Genomic DNA, 16,352 nt, shown 5'->3' with positions numbered 1-16,352 from the left:
CACAAGACCTTTTTAAAGTGTTGAAGAGCAAAGATGTCAGCTTGAGGACTAAGGTGCGCCTGACAAAAGCCATGGTGTTTTCAGTAACCTCATATGCGTACAAAAGCTGGACAGTGAATAAGGAAGACCATAAAGGAGTTGATGCCCTTGAGTTATGGTGTTGGAGGAGAATATTCAATGTGCCATGGGCTGCCAAAAGAACCAATAGATCTGTTTTGGAAGTGCAGCCAGAATGCTCCTTAGAGGCCAAGATGACCAAAGTTAGTCTCTCATACTTTGGACATATTGTCAGGAGGGACCAGTTGTTGGAGAAGGATTTCATGTTTGGTAAGGTGGAGGGTCAGAGAAAAAGAGGAAGATCCCCAGTGAGATGGACTGGCCAAGTGGCAGCATCGATGAACTCAAGAGTGGCAACAGTAGTGAAGTTGGCCCAGGATCAGGCAGTGTTTTGTTCTGCTGTGCATAAGGTCACTATGGGTCGGTACCAACTCGATGGCACCTAACAACAGCAACAACATAGTCATTACATTGTGAATAGCACAAATGGTTGAGGAAGTAGTCTTCCAGTATTTGCAAACTGATACATGATTCAATCATTTAAGTTACAGATGAGTAGAGTTACAGCATGCATCTTTATTGTTTCACTTTTGACTTGTCCATTAACATAAGCAAAAATGTCAACCAACATTCATGTGGGAGTACACTACATTCGTCAGTGACATGAGCAACATCTTTGCTGAATTGGATAATAAGCATTTATTCATGGTCTCATTTTGTCAAATCATGATTGAATTGTAAATATAGAATATATATGAATATAGGTGCTATGGCAAAATTAATGAAAACGTTCTGTGAGAATGGTTCTGTGAGAATCAGTGATCTAGATGGCATTTATAATAGTGTGTTTTGTTATTGCTTGTAAATGATGAGCTATATATTCTTTATACCAGTAAAATATTAAATTTGTTTATGGATATGTAAAAAATAAAAAAGAAGAAGGCAAAAAGCAAGAAAACGACCACAATGGGTATCAGAAGCGACTCTGAAACTTGATCTCCAGCATAGAGATGCTGAAGTAAATGGAAGAAATAAGGAACTAAAGAGCTGAAATGCAAATTTCAATGGGCAGATTGAGAAGACCAAGCCAAATATTATAATGAAATGTGCAGACTTGGAGTTAGAAAACCAAAAGGTAAGAATAAGCTTAGCATTTCTCAAGAGGGAAGAACTGAGAAAAAAAAAAATCTAAACCACAAATTGTATTACTGAAGGATTCTATGGACAAACTATTGAATGATGCTGAAGCTTCAAAAGAAGATGGAAGGAATACAGAGTCACTGTACCAAAAAGAAATGGTTAATATTCAACCATTTCAAGAGGTAGCAGATGATCAAGAGCCAATGATACTTCAGGAAGAAGCCTGATATGCGCTGAAGGCATTGGCAAAGAACAAGGCTCCAGGAATTGGTGGAATACAAATGAAATCTTCCAACAAGCTGATGCAACATTTTGTAGTGAGCAAGGGCACATACAGGCACACACACACAGTCACACACTCACCTTTTTGTATTTTAAACATATTCTAACTTTAGTTCTATAGACTCCGCCTGTGTTTTCACTTTGGCAGCCCATAAGGATTTCCTCTGGCAGGCAATTTAAACAAAAATCCATGCTAGGGGCAAGTATGTAGTACTTCTTCCTTTAAAACTCCCCTCTTACCTCTATTCTACAATCTCCTGTGAAACTCTTCAAAACTGATATTGCTAAACCAAACTTAGAAGGGCCTGCACATTCCCATATGAGTCAGAATCTATTTAGTGGCAGTGGGTTTGGTTTGGGTTTTGTGCACATTCACAGAGAGGGAGAAAATGTTAGTGGTGTCCTGACAAAACCAGAAAGTAGTCCGATTCAGGAATAAACATACTTACTCATTATAAGCAATATAAACATTTGTTGAATAAATTTCGCTTTGTCTTGACTTGATGAAATGTTAGTTTCTGAAACTAAATGACATCCAGATTCTTTCTTCCTAGTGAATAAAGTAACTCCTTAGAATATCTGCCCTCCACACAGCTTTTTTTGAAGTTCTATTGTTTTGTTTACCTAGTACTGCTTATTCCTTCTTCTAATAACTCCCCCACTTTTTAGAGGGAGTTCTTTCTTCACTTTAACCATGTAGTTCTAGTGCGAACTTCTAAGTATAACAAGCTGACCTCTGTTCCTATTATAGAGGCAGAAAAGTGGTTTATCACAATGTATCATGCATTGTCTTCAAGAGGCAGTAGAACCAATTTCAGACCTTCTCCTGAATTTTTGAAGTGGAGCTAGGGGTGGAGGGAGAGCCTTTTATTTTCTAAGGATTACCCCGGAATGATTGTGAGGTTGAAACAGCCATGGAACTCCCCCGCATGGAAAAAACTGGTGTGAAAGACTAAGCCATACTGAAGAGATAAGTAATACAGCATATCCAACCCTTGACTCCAGTGTTTGAGGCTTCCCAATTGCTCTCTTTTGGCTCTTCTGTCCTCCATTCCTTATGGGGCTAGCCTGTTGCCATTTTCCTTGTTTTCTACAAACTCTCCTAGAATCTTTATTCATCCCATTTATTTGCCATTATTTCCCACTTATTGGTTGTGTTTCTGGCATTTACAACCAAGAGCTCTGATGAACGTAATGTGTTTACCTTTTTATTGAATTATCAAATAGTTATAAAATCAGGTGACTAATTAGGCAAAAACAGCTCTGGTAGTGTAGTGGTTACGAATCGAGCTCCGAACCTTAAGGTCTGCAGTTTGAAACTACCAGCTGTTTCGCGGGAGAAAGATGAGGCTTTCTACTCCCGTAAAGATTACAGCCTCGGAAACCCTGTGCAGGGTCGCTATGGGTCGGAACCGACTTAACGGCACTTAACAACAACAACAATTAGGCAAAGATTCTACTGTGTTTCCTTGTCTATGTCTTGGTCATTGATTTATAAGGTGTGTATATATATACTATTCCTTACTGGGTTCGTTTGCTCTTGCTTCTTTCTTTTCCCCAACCCCCATCCAGCTCAGATATTGAGTGTTTTTATTTATGCTGCTAACGGCTGCTGGTGTTGCTTTGCATCACAGAGCTAGGTGGGTCCTACCACGAGGTTGCCATAAAGAATGTATCACCCTAAATTGAAATATTAGGTTGTTGTTGTTGTGAAGTGCCGTCGAGTCGGTACCGACCCATAGCGACCCTGTATAGGGTTTCTGAGGAGCAGCTGGTGAGCTTGAACCACCGACCTTGCAGTTCAAATGGCTTTGCAGTCTGACGCATTAACCCACAGTGCCACAATATCAGGTTGTTGTTGTTGTTGGTATGTGCCGTGGAGTCGGTGCCGACTCATAGAGACCCTGTACAGGGTTTCCCAGGCTTTAATTCTTTACAGGAGCAGAATGCCTCATCTTTCTCCCGCTGAACAGCTGGTAGTTTCGAACTGCTCACCCTGAGGTTCGCAGCCCGATTCGTAACCACTACGCTATCAGGTTAGGTCGGTTTAAACCACAAGGTTGGTGGTTCGAATGCACCAGCCGTTCCTCGGAAACCCTACACAGGGTCGCTATGAGTCAGAACCAACTCCAAACAACAAAGCTGGTCAAGTGGAGAGTCAGCAAAAAAGAAGAAGACCCCCAACGAGATGGATAGGCACAGTGACAGCAGCGATGGGCTTAAGAGTAGCAACGATTGTGAGGTTGGCACAGGACTAAGCAGTGTTTTCATTCTGTTGTGGGTAGGGTCACTATGAGTCCGTACAGACTCGACAGCACTTAGGACAATAACAACAAAGCTGAGATACTACCAAGTCCTAGGACTTTCTTGAACTTTTCTAAAACTAGTTATCACAGAGTTAATTCCAACTCATAGCGGCCCTATGTGTGTCAGAGTAAAGCTGCGTGCCACAGAGTTTTCAACAGCTCCTTTTCTAGCAGAAGCACCTCTGGGTGGTCTCGAACCTCAGGTTAGCAGCCAAGCTAGTTAATCGTTGGTATCATATAGGGACTCTGATCTCTTATCACAATGGTGGCCGCGGCCACCAAAAATACAGGAAGTCTTGGAAAATAGCTCTTACCGACTACACTGCAAGGCTGCTAATTCTTAAAACCATCTTTTTTAAAAATTAATTCACTTCAGGAGAATTCTTTCAATGTTGTTTTGATAGGTTTGTTCTTATGTTTCACTTAGTATACTCCCTGTTTTTGTTGTTGCTTTTAATCTTTTAAAGCCAGTGCAAACATGCATGGCTTAATTATTACTCTGTTAAAAATTTAGATTTTTAAGATTGTCCTACCTCAGAATATTCAACAACCTTTAGACAAAACGGGTAGGGCACATGTTTTACCCCCTCAAATCTTATCTATTGGAAGGTAGTCATTCTCCCAGGGAAACCAGATAGTGTTGGTAAAGGTAATGGATACTAAGTCGAGAAATACTCACAAATACCAGCTATGGAAAACCCAGTGTTTTCAACAGAGCAGTTAGAAATTAACAGCTTTCTGGACTATCACAGTCACCCAAAATATGAAAATAGATGAGACTGTTCCTCTTGAACTTTTCACTATGATTTTTCACTTTATTTAGACTTAGAAAGGATCCCTAAGACCTTTTTTTATCCCACCTTCTTTTTATTGTCTCCACAGCAAAGCTTCCACCACCTGCCTGTCAGTTTCTTGTACTGTGGTGGCCTATATGTTGCTGTGATGCTGGAAGTGATGCCACCAGGGTTGCAAGTACCATCAGCTGGGTCACCCATGGTGGACAGGTTTTACTGGTCCTTCCAGAATATGACAGATGAGGCAGAAAGGGATGCTGATCTACTTCCGGAAATTAGCCAAGGAAAACCCTATATATCACAGCGGAATATTGTCCAATATAGTGTTAGAAGATAAGCCCCTCAGTTGGAGGTGCTCAAAATACACAGTGGTTGCAACAATGGACTTGACTTTGCCAACTGTGAAGAAAGTGCAGGACCAGACAATCCTTTGTTCTATAATACAGGGGTCTTCATAAGTCAGAGTTAACTCATAGCAACTATAAACAACAACATAGAAACAAAGAACACATTTTCTCAAAGCTTGAGAGGAAAGTCTTCCTTTAGAACATTACTTTCCTGGCTCTGTCTATGCTGATATAGAAAGGTATGCCTTATATGTTGCTAACTGAAAACAAACAAGTTATATAACAGTACTAAACCTCAGGCTGATAAAATATTTTAAGATGCAAATATACCTGAATACATACCAAAAAGACTTCATAGATATTCACCAAAATTTTTGGGACATGGCAAAAGCGGTGCTGAGAGGAAAATTTATTGCAATAAATGAGCACATCCAAAAAGAAGAAAGAACCAAAATTAACACAGTATCACCAACAATTAGAAACTGACCAACAGAGGGAACCTACAGTCACCAAAAGAAGGGAAATAATCAAGATAAGAGCAGAAATAAATGAGATTGAAAGCAGAAAAACTATAGAAACAATCAACAGGACAAGAATCTGGTTCTTTGAAAGGATTAATAAAATTGACAAACCATTGGCAAACCTAACAAAAGAAAAGAGGGAGAAGATACAAATAACTTGCATCAGAAACCATACGGGTGATGTCACAATGGAACCAGAGGAAATCAAAAGGATAATAACAGAATACTCTGAAGAGCTGTACTCCAACAAATTAAAAAACTTAGAAGAGATGGATGCATTTTTAGAAAAACACAACCTACCAAAACTTACACAGAGTGAAGTAGAAAACTTGAACAGACCCATAACAAAAGAAGAAATAAATCAGGTCATCAGAAACTCGTAACCAAATGAAATCCAGGCCCAGATGGCTTCACTGGTGAGTGCTACCAAACATTCAGGGAAGAGCTGTCACCAGAATCATCACTACAGAAAGTTTAGAAGTCCGTTTTCAGACTATAACTGATTGGAATACGTTAAAGGGGGCTAGAAGTTGCCCGATGAAAGAGGCTTCCTGTGGAGCCTTTCATTGCACAAGACCATAGGTGGAATCCAGAACCCCACCCAGAACTGACTGAGGTAGGAAATTGCCACTTGAAAGGATGAGTAGACCAGCCAGGAGTGGCTAGGAGAACAGAAGATACTTCGTGAAAGAAAGACCGGCAGGAAAAATCTGAAATAATAATGGCAATCTAACTGATTCCTACAGGAACAAATAAGCTGTTTGCCTGGGAGCCATCAAGGCAAGTGGTTGGGACCCTCAAAGCAAACCCCTTCCAATACTGAGACTCAAGAGGAATACATGAGCAGGTTTGTGGTCTGGCTGGTGGCCACATTGGTCACCAATAAGGGGAAGAGGGGGGAAAAAACAGCAATGAAACTGCGAACTAAGCCTGACCACACTCAATAGACCTCTGTGAACCCGGGTGGAGACCTGGATGGCCAGCAGTATGGCAAGATCCAGGAACTTGGGCCCAGAGGTCTACAGCAGAGAGTGAAGCATCCAGCTGATATGAAGTGAGGGGAGATGCACAAGAACACCCATACTTGTGCATAGTACCCACCTGACCTGGCTTCAATGGCTGGACGATCAGAACTTGACTAGAAGAAGAAAGAAGAGGCGGGGGAGGAAGAGTAACCTGCCACAATTTGATGAACTTTACCTATACTTAGGAATGCAGTAGCTCAAAAAATGGAACAAATCTTTACAGTGAGGATCATTGCCACCCCCTTGGTACACAGGGTTGACAGGGATGGGCAACTTAGACACTGGTAAGAAGTGACTGGTTTACAAGCTTTCAAGAGGGAGCCTAGTTTGAGACGTGGTGGACGAAGGTAGAATCACCACTGAATGATTTCTAATCCGTTGGAACCGGACTGGTGAAAGGAAATGGGGATAAGACTCTTGTGGTACGATAGTGAATGATTGCCATCAGGACTGACTGTGAGGGTCAGAAATTTAGAGGTAGTTGTTTTTCGAACAAAAGGATGAGCGTGATTGATTTTGTAGCCCAGGAGCACTGATGCCAGGGATGGAGACAGAGATGATGACGTGGACAGATGGAGTGGCTGGGGACACTGAACTCGGAGGGAGAGAGGCTGTGTGCTGGTGGCCAGAGGGGCGGGCCTGTGTGGTGTACCCTTTGGATATATGATGATGCATGGAGGAGATTGTAATCATTGCAATGAAATGAAATACGGTAGGATGAGTGTAGAGCTGATGTTCTCCTGTGTAAACCTCACAATAAAAACTTAAAAAAAAAAAAGTATGCATTTTTATGATATCTTGCAAGTAGATCATTTAATAACTCATTTTTAAAAGACTGCTAAATTTGCTGAAATTTCCTCATGAGAAGATTTTATATATTAAAAACTTTTACAAATTAAATGAAAGCATATATAGGAGCCTTGAATAGGTAAGTATATGTGTGTGTGTTTTTATTAATGCTTATTGTTGTTGTTAAGTGCCATCAAGTCAGTTCCAATCCATAGCAACCCTGTGGAGGGTTTCTGAGGAGTAGCTGGTAAGCTTGAAGCAGTTCAAACTGACTTCTCAGTCCAGTATATTAACCCACAGTGCCACACCAGGATTCCTTTAAGAATGCCCATATTTATTTATGTAAACAAGATCAGAATATATTTTCCTCTCATGTAATTTGTAAACCAGAGGGAGACTAGTTAGAGATCCCAAGATCCTCAGTTTCTCAGTTTCCTTCTAACTTTTTGCTTTGACGCTTGCATTCTCAAGGTTGCCTCACAGTTGCAAGATGACCACAGGAGGTCCAACAATGACATCAGTGTTCTAGGGAAGAAAGAATGGGCACAGGAAAAATCCAAAATAAAAATGGTAGTATTATTGGCTACTACAAGAACAAACAAGTTGTTTGCCACGTAGCTATCAAGGCAAGCAATCAATTCCCTTCAGGACAAATCCCCAAGCAAGACTGAAACGCAAAGCGAACACATGAGCAGACATATAAGCTTGCTGGCAACCATATTGGTCTATTGGTGAATGGAAGAGGGGGAAAGGCAGCAATGAAGAAATGGGCTGAGTTCAATCATGTCACATAGACTCCTATCATCCTGGAGATGAGTGAGAGAAGAGGAAGGGCTGGTTGGTCTGAAGTGTGGTGAGACCTGGGGGCTATTGAGTCCATGGACAAGGACATAGCCACAGAGGGTTAGAGCTGAGAGTGAAGAATCCAACTAATATAAAGTGAGGGGAGACGCACAGGAACACCCAAACTTGCATATAGTACCCACTTGACCTATCCTCAATGGCTTGATAATCAGAACTCAACTAGAGGAAGATAAAAAAACAATTTTTGATAAAGGAAATGAGGGTCAATTGCTACAATTTGATAAACTTGATCTATACTTATGGATGTAGTAGCTCAAAATAACAACTGAGAGGGATGGGATCTTCACATCAAGTATCAATCCTATCTCCTCTGTATACAGGATAGATAGGGACAGGCAATTTAGGCATTGGATACCTAAAATGAGGAGGTGATAAAGGCTTACAAGTTCCCAAGAGGAAGTTTAGTTTAAAAGTGTGCGAGGCAAGGTAGAGTCCCCACTGAATAGTTTTCATCTTGTCTATTAATCATGATAACAATTACTCACTATTGAATCATAGGAATCTTATCCCCATCTGGGTCTGGTAAAAACAGATGGGGATAAGATTCCTATGATTCAATAGTGAGTAATTGTTATCATGATTAATTGTGACTGTCACAACTGTAAAGGAAGAATTTTTGTAACAAAAAGGGGGGAGTAGTTAATCTTACAATCCAGAAACAGAGGACCCTAGGACCATCAAGAGAGAAGAGCATGAGCAGAATGTGGCACCCTATCCAGAGAAGCAGCGACACCAGAGATGGAGGCAGAGATGAGGACATGGAGAGAGAGAGAGCAGCTGAGGATTCTGGACTCATGGAAAGAGAAAGACTGAGTGCTGGTAGCCAGAAGACAGGCTTGCAGAATGTGTCCTTTGGTTGTTTAAATGATTATGTATTCCTGAGTTTTCTGTGTATACCCACCCACACACACACACACAAAAACCCACACAAATAAAACAGGGAATGGAAGCAAATACTGTTGAATGATGATGCACAGAGCAGACTTGTAATCACTGCAATGAAACAATGGTGTAAAGTCAATGTTCTCCCATGTTAATTGTCACTCAGTTCACAATAAAAATTTGCACACACGCAAAAAAAGAAGAAGATGGAAGGAATATACAGTCACTGTACCAATAAAAAAATGGTTGATGTTCAATCATTTCAAGAGATAGTATGTGATAAAGAATCAATTATACTGAAGGAAGAAGTCCAAGCTATATCGAAGGCATTGGCAAAGAACAAGGCTCTGGGAAATGATGGAATACAATTTGAAATCTTCCAACAAACTGAGGCAGAACTGGAGGAGCTCACTTAACTATACCAAGAAATTTGGAAGACAGTTACCCAGTCAACTGATTGGGAGAGATTCAGATGCACATTACAAAGAGAAATAACCCAACAGAACACGGAAATCATCAGACAATATCATTAATATCACATGCAAGTGAAATTTTACTCAATATAATTCAAAATTGGCTGTAACATTACATTGACAGGGCACTCTCAGAGGTTCAAGCTGGATTCAGATGAGGATGTGAAACAAGGGATATCATTACTGACATCAGATTGATCTTGACTAAAAGCAGAGCATACCAGTAAAATGTTTACCTGTACTTTATTGACTATGCAAAGTCTTTCAAATGTGTGAATCATGACAAGCTATGACCACAGTGCAGAGTATGAATATTCCAAAACATGTAATTGTGCTATGAGTAACCTGTACTTAGACCAAGAAGTAGTGATTTGAACAGAACAGTGGGACAATGAATGGTTTAAAATCAGAAAAGGCATGCACCAGGGTTGTATTCTTTCACTACACTTATTTAATCTGTATGCTGACAAAATAACCAGAGCAGTTTGGTTATATAAAAAAGAACATGGCATCAGATTGGAAGCAGACCCATTAATAACCTGTGATATGTAGATAATACAATCTTGCTTGCTAAAAATAATGAGGACTTAAAATAGTTAACTTAGGAAAATCAAGGACCACAGTCTTTAGTACGGGTTGCACCTCAATGTAAAGAAAACAAAACTCCTCACCACCAAACCAGTAAATGGAGTCCTGGTGTGGTGCTATGGGATAATGCACTGGACCGCAAGGCCAGTTTGAACTGCAAGATCGGCAGTTCAAATTCACCAGCCACTCCTCAAAAACCCTATGCAGGGTCACTATGAGTCTGAACCAACTCAAAGGCATTTAACAACAACAGCAACAGGCCAATAAATAAAATCATGCTAAATGAAGAAAATATTGAAATTGTCAAAGATTTCATTTTGTTTGATTCCACCATCAATACTCATGGAAGTAGCAGTCATGAAATTAAGCGTCATATTGCATTAGGCAAATCTTCTGCACAAGACCTCTTTAAAGAGTTCAAGAGCAAAGATATCAGTTTGAGGACTAAGGTGTACCTGACTCAAGTAATGGCATTTTTAATAGCCTCATATGCATGTGAAAGTTGGACACTGCATAAGGAAAACCATAGAAGAATTGATGCATTTGAATTGTGGTGTTGGATGACAGTATCGTGGACTGCCAGGATAACAAAAAATCTGTACAACCAGAAGCTGCTTAGAAGCAAGGGTGGCAAGACTTCGCCTCTCATACTTCAGACATATTATCAGGAGGGACCAATCCCTGGAAAAGGACATTATGCTTGGTAAAGTTGAAGGTCAGCAAAAAAGAAAGACCCCCACAGAAACAATTTGATACAGTGGTAGCAGAAGTGCAACATTGATTGTGAGGTTGGTGATGGACCAGGCAGTGTTTCATACTGTTATACATGCTATGAGTTGGAACCAACTCTAGGGTACCTAAAAATAAGAACAAAATGTCTATTCATGTCACTATTCTTTTATTTCTAGTGTATATATACAGCTATGATTAGTGTTTTAACCATTTTGTTTGCATCATTTAAAGAGCATTAGAAAACTATTATATAATTTTAAGCAAAAAAAAAAAAAAAAAAGAATAGGAAGGGAAGATGAAAGAGCACATTTCAGTCAACTCAGCCCCCTTTAAGTAATATTCCTTAAATGGACATTGGCCTGAATCTAGTATAGTAACCTCTGTCCACAATTAGTAGTAGTTGTTGTTAAGTGTCATGGAGCTAGTTCCAATGCATAATGATCCTGAATAAGGTTTTCAAGGAGTGACTGGTGGATTTGAACCACTGGCCTTGCAGTTAATAATCTAGTGATTACCCTACAGAGCCAGACCAGGACTCTACTTCTGTCCACAAGGGAGGCCAGGAAACGTAGATTTTAGTTGTCATTCCCAACATAATCAGAATTCTCTTAGTAAGAAAAAGGGGAGAAACTGGCTTTAGGTAAACAGCCAGCAACCTGTATACAGACACAACAATCAAATTATAATGCAGGGGTTTTGTAACTATGTCTTTAAGGATAAAAATTATGTGCCATAATGAGCAATCATTAATTGTGCAAATAAATACAAGTAGACATGACATTACCATTTATAACTATTCAAAATTAACTTATTAAAGGCAAAGAGAGAGAAACAACAATAAAAACTAAAAACCTAAAAAGAATCCATTCCACTGTGAATTCATTTAGTTTTGAAAAATTACCTGGCTTAAGATGAATTTCAGAAGAAGTATAGTAAACTAACCCTTCTTTGAAATTATATGCATAATTTATGTGTTTGAAGTTTTTTTTTAGATGGAATGCTACTTCAATTTTCAAAGCAACATCTAATCTAAACAAAAGTTCACACATGTAAGTTAGAAGTGCTGGTGGCACAGTGGTTAAGCGCTAGGCTGCTAACTGAAAGTCATCAGTGGGAACCCACTAGATGTTGACGCAATGAGCATGGGTGTTTTTAGAATCGCAGATGAATTGATGATTCAGAAAAGGTGAATAACTACAAGTGTAGCAGCTAATATGTATTGAGAGTTTGGCTGTCACACAAATATTCTCAGGCCAGTAGAAATCCAAGAATGTGAGACACTATGTAGTGGATTTAAAACAAGTTGCACACAGCTGGAGTCTAGAGGCTGCTCAAAGACAAGCTTTTAGTAGTGCAAGGCAGAGGCTTTATGGCATTTGATGGAACTGAAACTGACTTTCTGCAATAGCAAGCCCCTGAGACTGAGCAACTGGGGCTGCCCCGAGAGAGTCTATGAAATCCTAGAGAGGGCAGTGTTTCATTTTGAGTCTGCGAAGGAAGAAAAGAACAACATGGACCATCTGGTTTTGACATATCCACAAACACATATATTTGGCACTTGGTATTAAACCTGTTTATCAAGAGCATAATGCTGATGATTAACAAATAGAAGAATGATGTACTGTGGTACACTGTTGGTAAGTGGGTAGGGTGAGGGTGGGAGAATCTAACTCTTGTCAGTCTAATCCATCTACCAGCACAGGTTTGGAAGGACTTAAGAAGTCTTAGAGAACAGCACACAGTAAATCTGATTGTTTTGTCATGAGAGATCGCAAAAGGGGAAAAAACAAAACAAAACAAAAGCATAAGGCAGTTACAACATAATGGTTATCTGGTTTTGTAGCTACCAGGGGTTGCATCTGCCAGGAAAAGAGTGTCTCTTCAGGGCTCCATCCTAGGATGTCTAGTCTCACTTCCTGTCAACAGTGGTAGTAGGTGTATGTGTCCTAGCCTACTTTCAGGGACATTACTGAATAAATATCAGGATTTTCACAGTCCAGAGGGATTGACTGAGCATCTCTTATGCTTCCTAATTTTCAGTGTATTATAATATTTGGCCATTTATTTATGCCAGGTTAAGTGGCTTTATAGATCATATTATATAATTTTATGTAAACTAACGCTCACAAAGTATACAAATGGCTTAACAGTACTACTATAAAACCAAGTAAGATAATGGCAGACTTGACACTTTGTGCCTAAACTTTTTCTTCAGTCATATCACCCAGTAAAAACAATGATGATCTACTTAGATCTAACAAGCAGTTGTCTCCCCTCAAATTGAAAATATCAAGAAAAGTTACCAAGTATTGATTTATGTCTCCTTTCATAAAAGGAGGAGCTCTGATACAAGGTTAGCAGTTCAAGCCCACCAGCCAACCTCTCTGAGAGAGAAAGATAAGGCTTTCTGCTCCTGTAAAGAATTACAGCCTCAGAAACTCTATACAGGGTTGCTATGAGTCAGAACCGAATGGCTAGATAGCATTAAGTTTGAGTTTTTTGAGAGGCATGAAAGACAAGAGTAAGGTGAGGCTGTCTATTCTTATAAAGATTTACAGTCTCAGAAACCCTATATAGAGCTGTTATGAATCAAAATCAACTTGATAGTTGGTTTGGTTTTGGTTTTATCTTAAACAAAGGAGCCTGGCTGCTAACCAAAAATAAGTGGTTCAAAACCACCAGTCATTCTGCAGGAGAAAGATGTGGCAGTACGGTTTCATAAAAGTTACCTACTACCATTGAGTGGATCAGGAGCCGTGGTGGTGGTTGGTGATTGCGTACCATCGAGTTGGTTCTGGCTTATAGCGACCCTATATAGGTTTTCTAAGGCAGTAAATCTTTATAGGAGTGGAAAGCTTACTAGAGCTGTACTATTGACTTTGTGGGTGTCTTGGTGTGGCATTATAGGATAAGCACTAGAACAAAAAGTCAGTTTAAACTGCAAGTCACCAGCTTTTCCTCGGTAACCCTATACAGGGTCGCTATGAGTAGGAACCAACTCGACGGCACTTAGCTACAACAACTGGGTTTCTAAGGCTGACAATCTTTATGGAAGTAGAGCCCTTCATCTTTTTTCTGTGGCACAGCTAGTGGATTTGAACCACAGGCCTTTCAATTAGCAGTCCAAGGCTTAACCCACTGCAACTTCAGAGCTCACGTCTCCGTAAAGGTCACAGCCTTGAAAACTCTATGGGGCAATTCTATTCTGCTCTATAGGGTCACGATGAGTTGGAATTAACTCAGTAACAATGGGTTTGAGTTTTGTTGTTGTTACTGTGAACAATGATTTGCACTGTAGTGTTATAGATCAAGTTGATAGTACGTCTTTGAACTGTCTTTTCAACTATGGCAGGCATAAAAATCAATGACAAATTAAACTGAACTTAAAAGCAGACTACAAAATGCTGTATCACAAAATTGTTAAAGCTACAGTTCTCAAAAATAAGGAAGCAGACTCAGCCACATTGCACTAGTTAAAAGTAACACTTTTAAGAAAACAAAATGTGTGCCATGAATAAATATTTTTAAATAATACTTTAAATTTATGTCATCCTTTATAATATTTATCTTTGCATATGTTGATATAATAATATATTAGTACAGCAATAATTGAATAGAAGAAAATACAAATATATGTATTTGAGAGATGCTCCTCAAAATTTTACTTCCTACTGGCTTTTATAATAAAAAATGTTTAGAAATCACTACTGAAGGTAATAGTGGGAGATTTTGCCTAACCCATTAAAATTGAATCCCTATTAATTTGGTAATCTGCCTCCATGGTTTAATGTCTTACCCCAATTAAAATATAATGTCTCTTTCCTCAAAACTCCCACAGAAGCATAACTCAAATAAATTCTACTAAAAACACTGAAAGTACTTTCTGATTGAATTATAATTTGTGTTGTTGTTTTATTGGTATATCTATTTTTTTTTTAATTTTTATTGTGAATTGAGTGATAGTTTGCATGGGAGAACATCAGCTTTACATTCATCCTCGTTTCATTGCAATGATTACAATCCCCTCCATGTATCATCATTCAACAGCATTTGCTTCCATTCCCTCTGGTTTTGGGTGGTTATTTTTTTAATGTACACTGAAGCACTCAGGAATATATAACCTTTCAAATAACTAACAAGCACACACTGCAAGCCTGCCCCTCAGCCTCCAGCAGACAGATCCTCTCCCTCCCTGAGTCTGGAGTCCCCAGCCTCTCCATCTCTCCACGTCATTGTCTCTACCTCCATCTCTGGTGTCACTGCTTCTTTGGATAGGGTCCCACACTCCACTCTTCTTCCTTGATGGTCCCAGAGTCCTCAGCTCCTAGACTGCAAGATCAATCACTCCCTTCCTTTTGTTACAAAACATCTACCTTTACATTTGCAACATTCATAATCAGTCCTAATAGCAATTATTCACTATTGAACCACTAAAGTCTTATCCCCATCTCCTTTCACCAGTCCTGTCTAAACAGGTTGGAAACCACTCAGTGGAGATTCTGCCTTTCCCCACACCCTCTGAAACTAACTTCCCTCTTGAAAGCTTGTAAGCCAGTTGCTTTGTACCTTTGTAGCCAACCCCCTCCCCCAACACACACACACATTTTGGGTAGCCAATGTCTAAGTGTCCCATCCATGTTAACCCTGTGTAAAGAGGGGGTGGGAATGATCCTTGTTGTAAAGATTTGTTCCCTCTTTTAAGCTACTACATCCATAAGTATAGGTCAAGTTCATCAAATTGTAGTGGATTACACTTTTTATCCTCTTCTTTCTTCCTCTTCAATGATCATCCAGCCATTGAAGCTAAGTCAAATGGGTACTATCTGTAAGTATGGGTGTTCTTGTGCCTCTCCCCTCACTTCATGTCAACTGTATGCTTCACTCTCTGCTCTAGTCCTCTGTGACTATGTCCCTGGTTCCTGGGTTCAGGAGTCCCTAGGTCTCACTATACTGCTAGCCAACCAGGTCTCAATCCAGGTTGACAGGAGTCTATTGAACTTGGTCAGACTTAGCTTAAACTTCATTGCTGTTCCCCACACCCCCCTTCCCCTTATCGGTAACCAATGTGGTCTCCAGCAAGATTACATACCTTCTCATGTATTCCCTTTGAGTTTCAGTCTTACAAGGGGGTTTGTCATGAGGAGACTTGATTGCTTGCCTTGATGGCTCCCCAACGGACAACTTTCTTGTTCTTGTAGTAGTCAATCAGACTACCGTTATTGTTTTTTATTTTTCCTGCTGGTCTTTCTTTCCAGAAGTATCATCTGTTCCTCTAGCTGCTCCAGGCTGGTCTGCTTGTCTTTTCAAGTAGAAATTTCCCACTCAGAAGAGTCTGGATGGGGATCAGGATTCCACCTACGGTCTCATGCAATGTAAAGGGCTCCACAGGGATGGATCTCTTGAGATATAATAATGAATAATTGTTATCAGGACTGCTTGTGAGGGTTGGAATTGTAAAAGTAGACATTTTGTAGCAAGGAGGGGAGTGATTAATTTTTCAGCCTAGGAGCGGAGGTCCCTGGGACCATCAAGGGAGAAGAGCAGAGAGCAGG

The sequence above is a fragment of the Chrysochloris asiatica genome, unplaced genomic scaffold, assembly GCF_000296735.1.
Source record: "Chrysochloris asiatica unplaced genomic scaffold, ChrAsi1.0 scaffold00190, whole genome shotgun sequence".
Lineage (NCBI taxonomy): Eukaryota > Metazoa > Chordata > Mammalia > Afrosoricida > Chrysochloridae > Chrysochloris > Chrysochloris asiatica.
Note: the sequence above shows the minus strand (reverse complement) of the source record.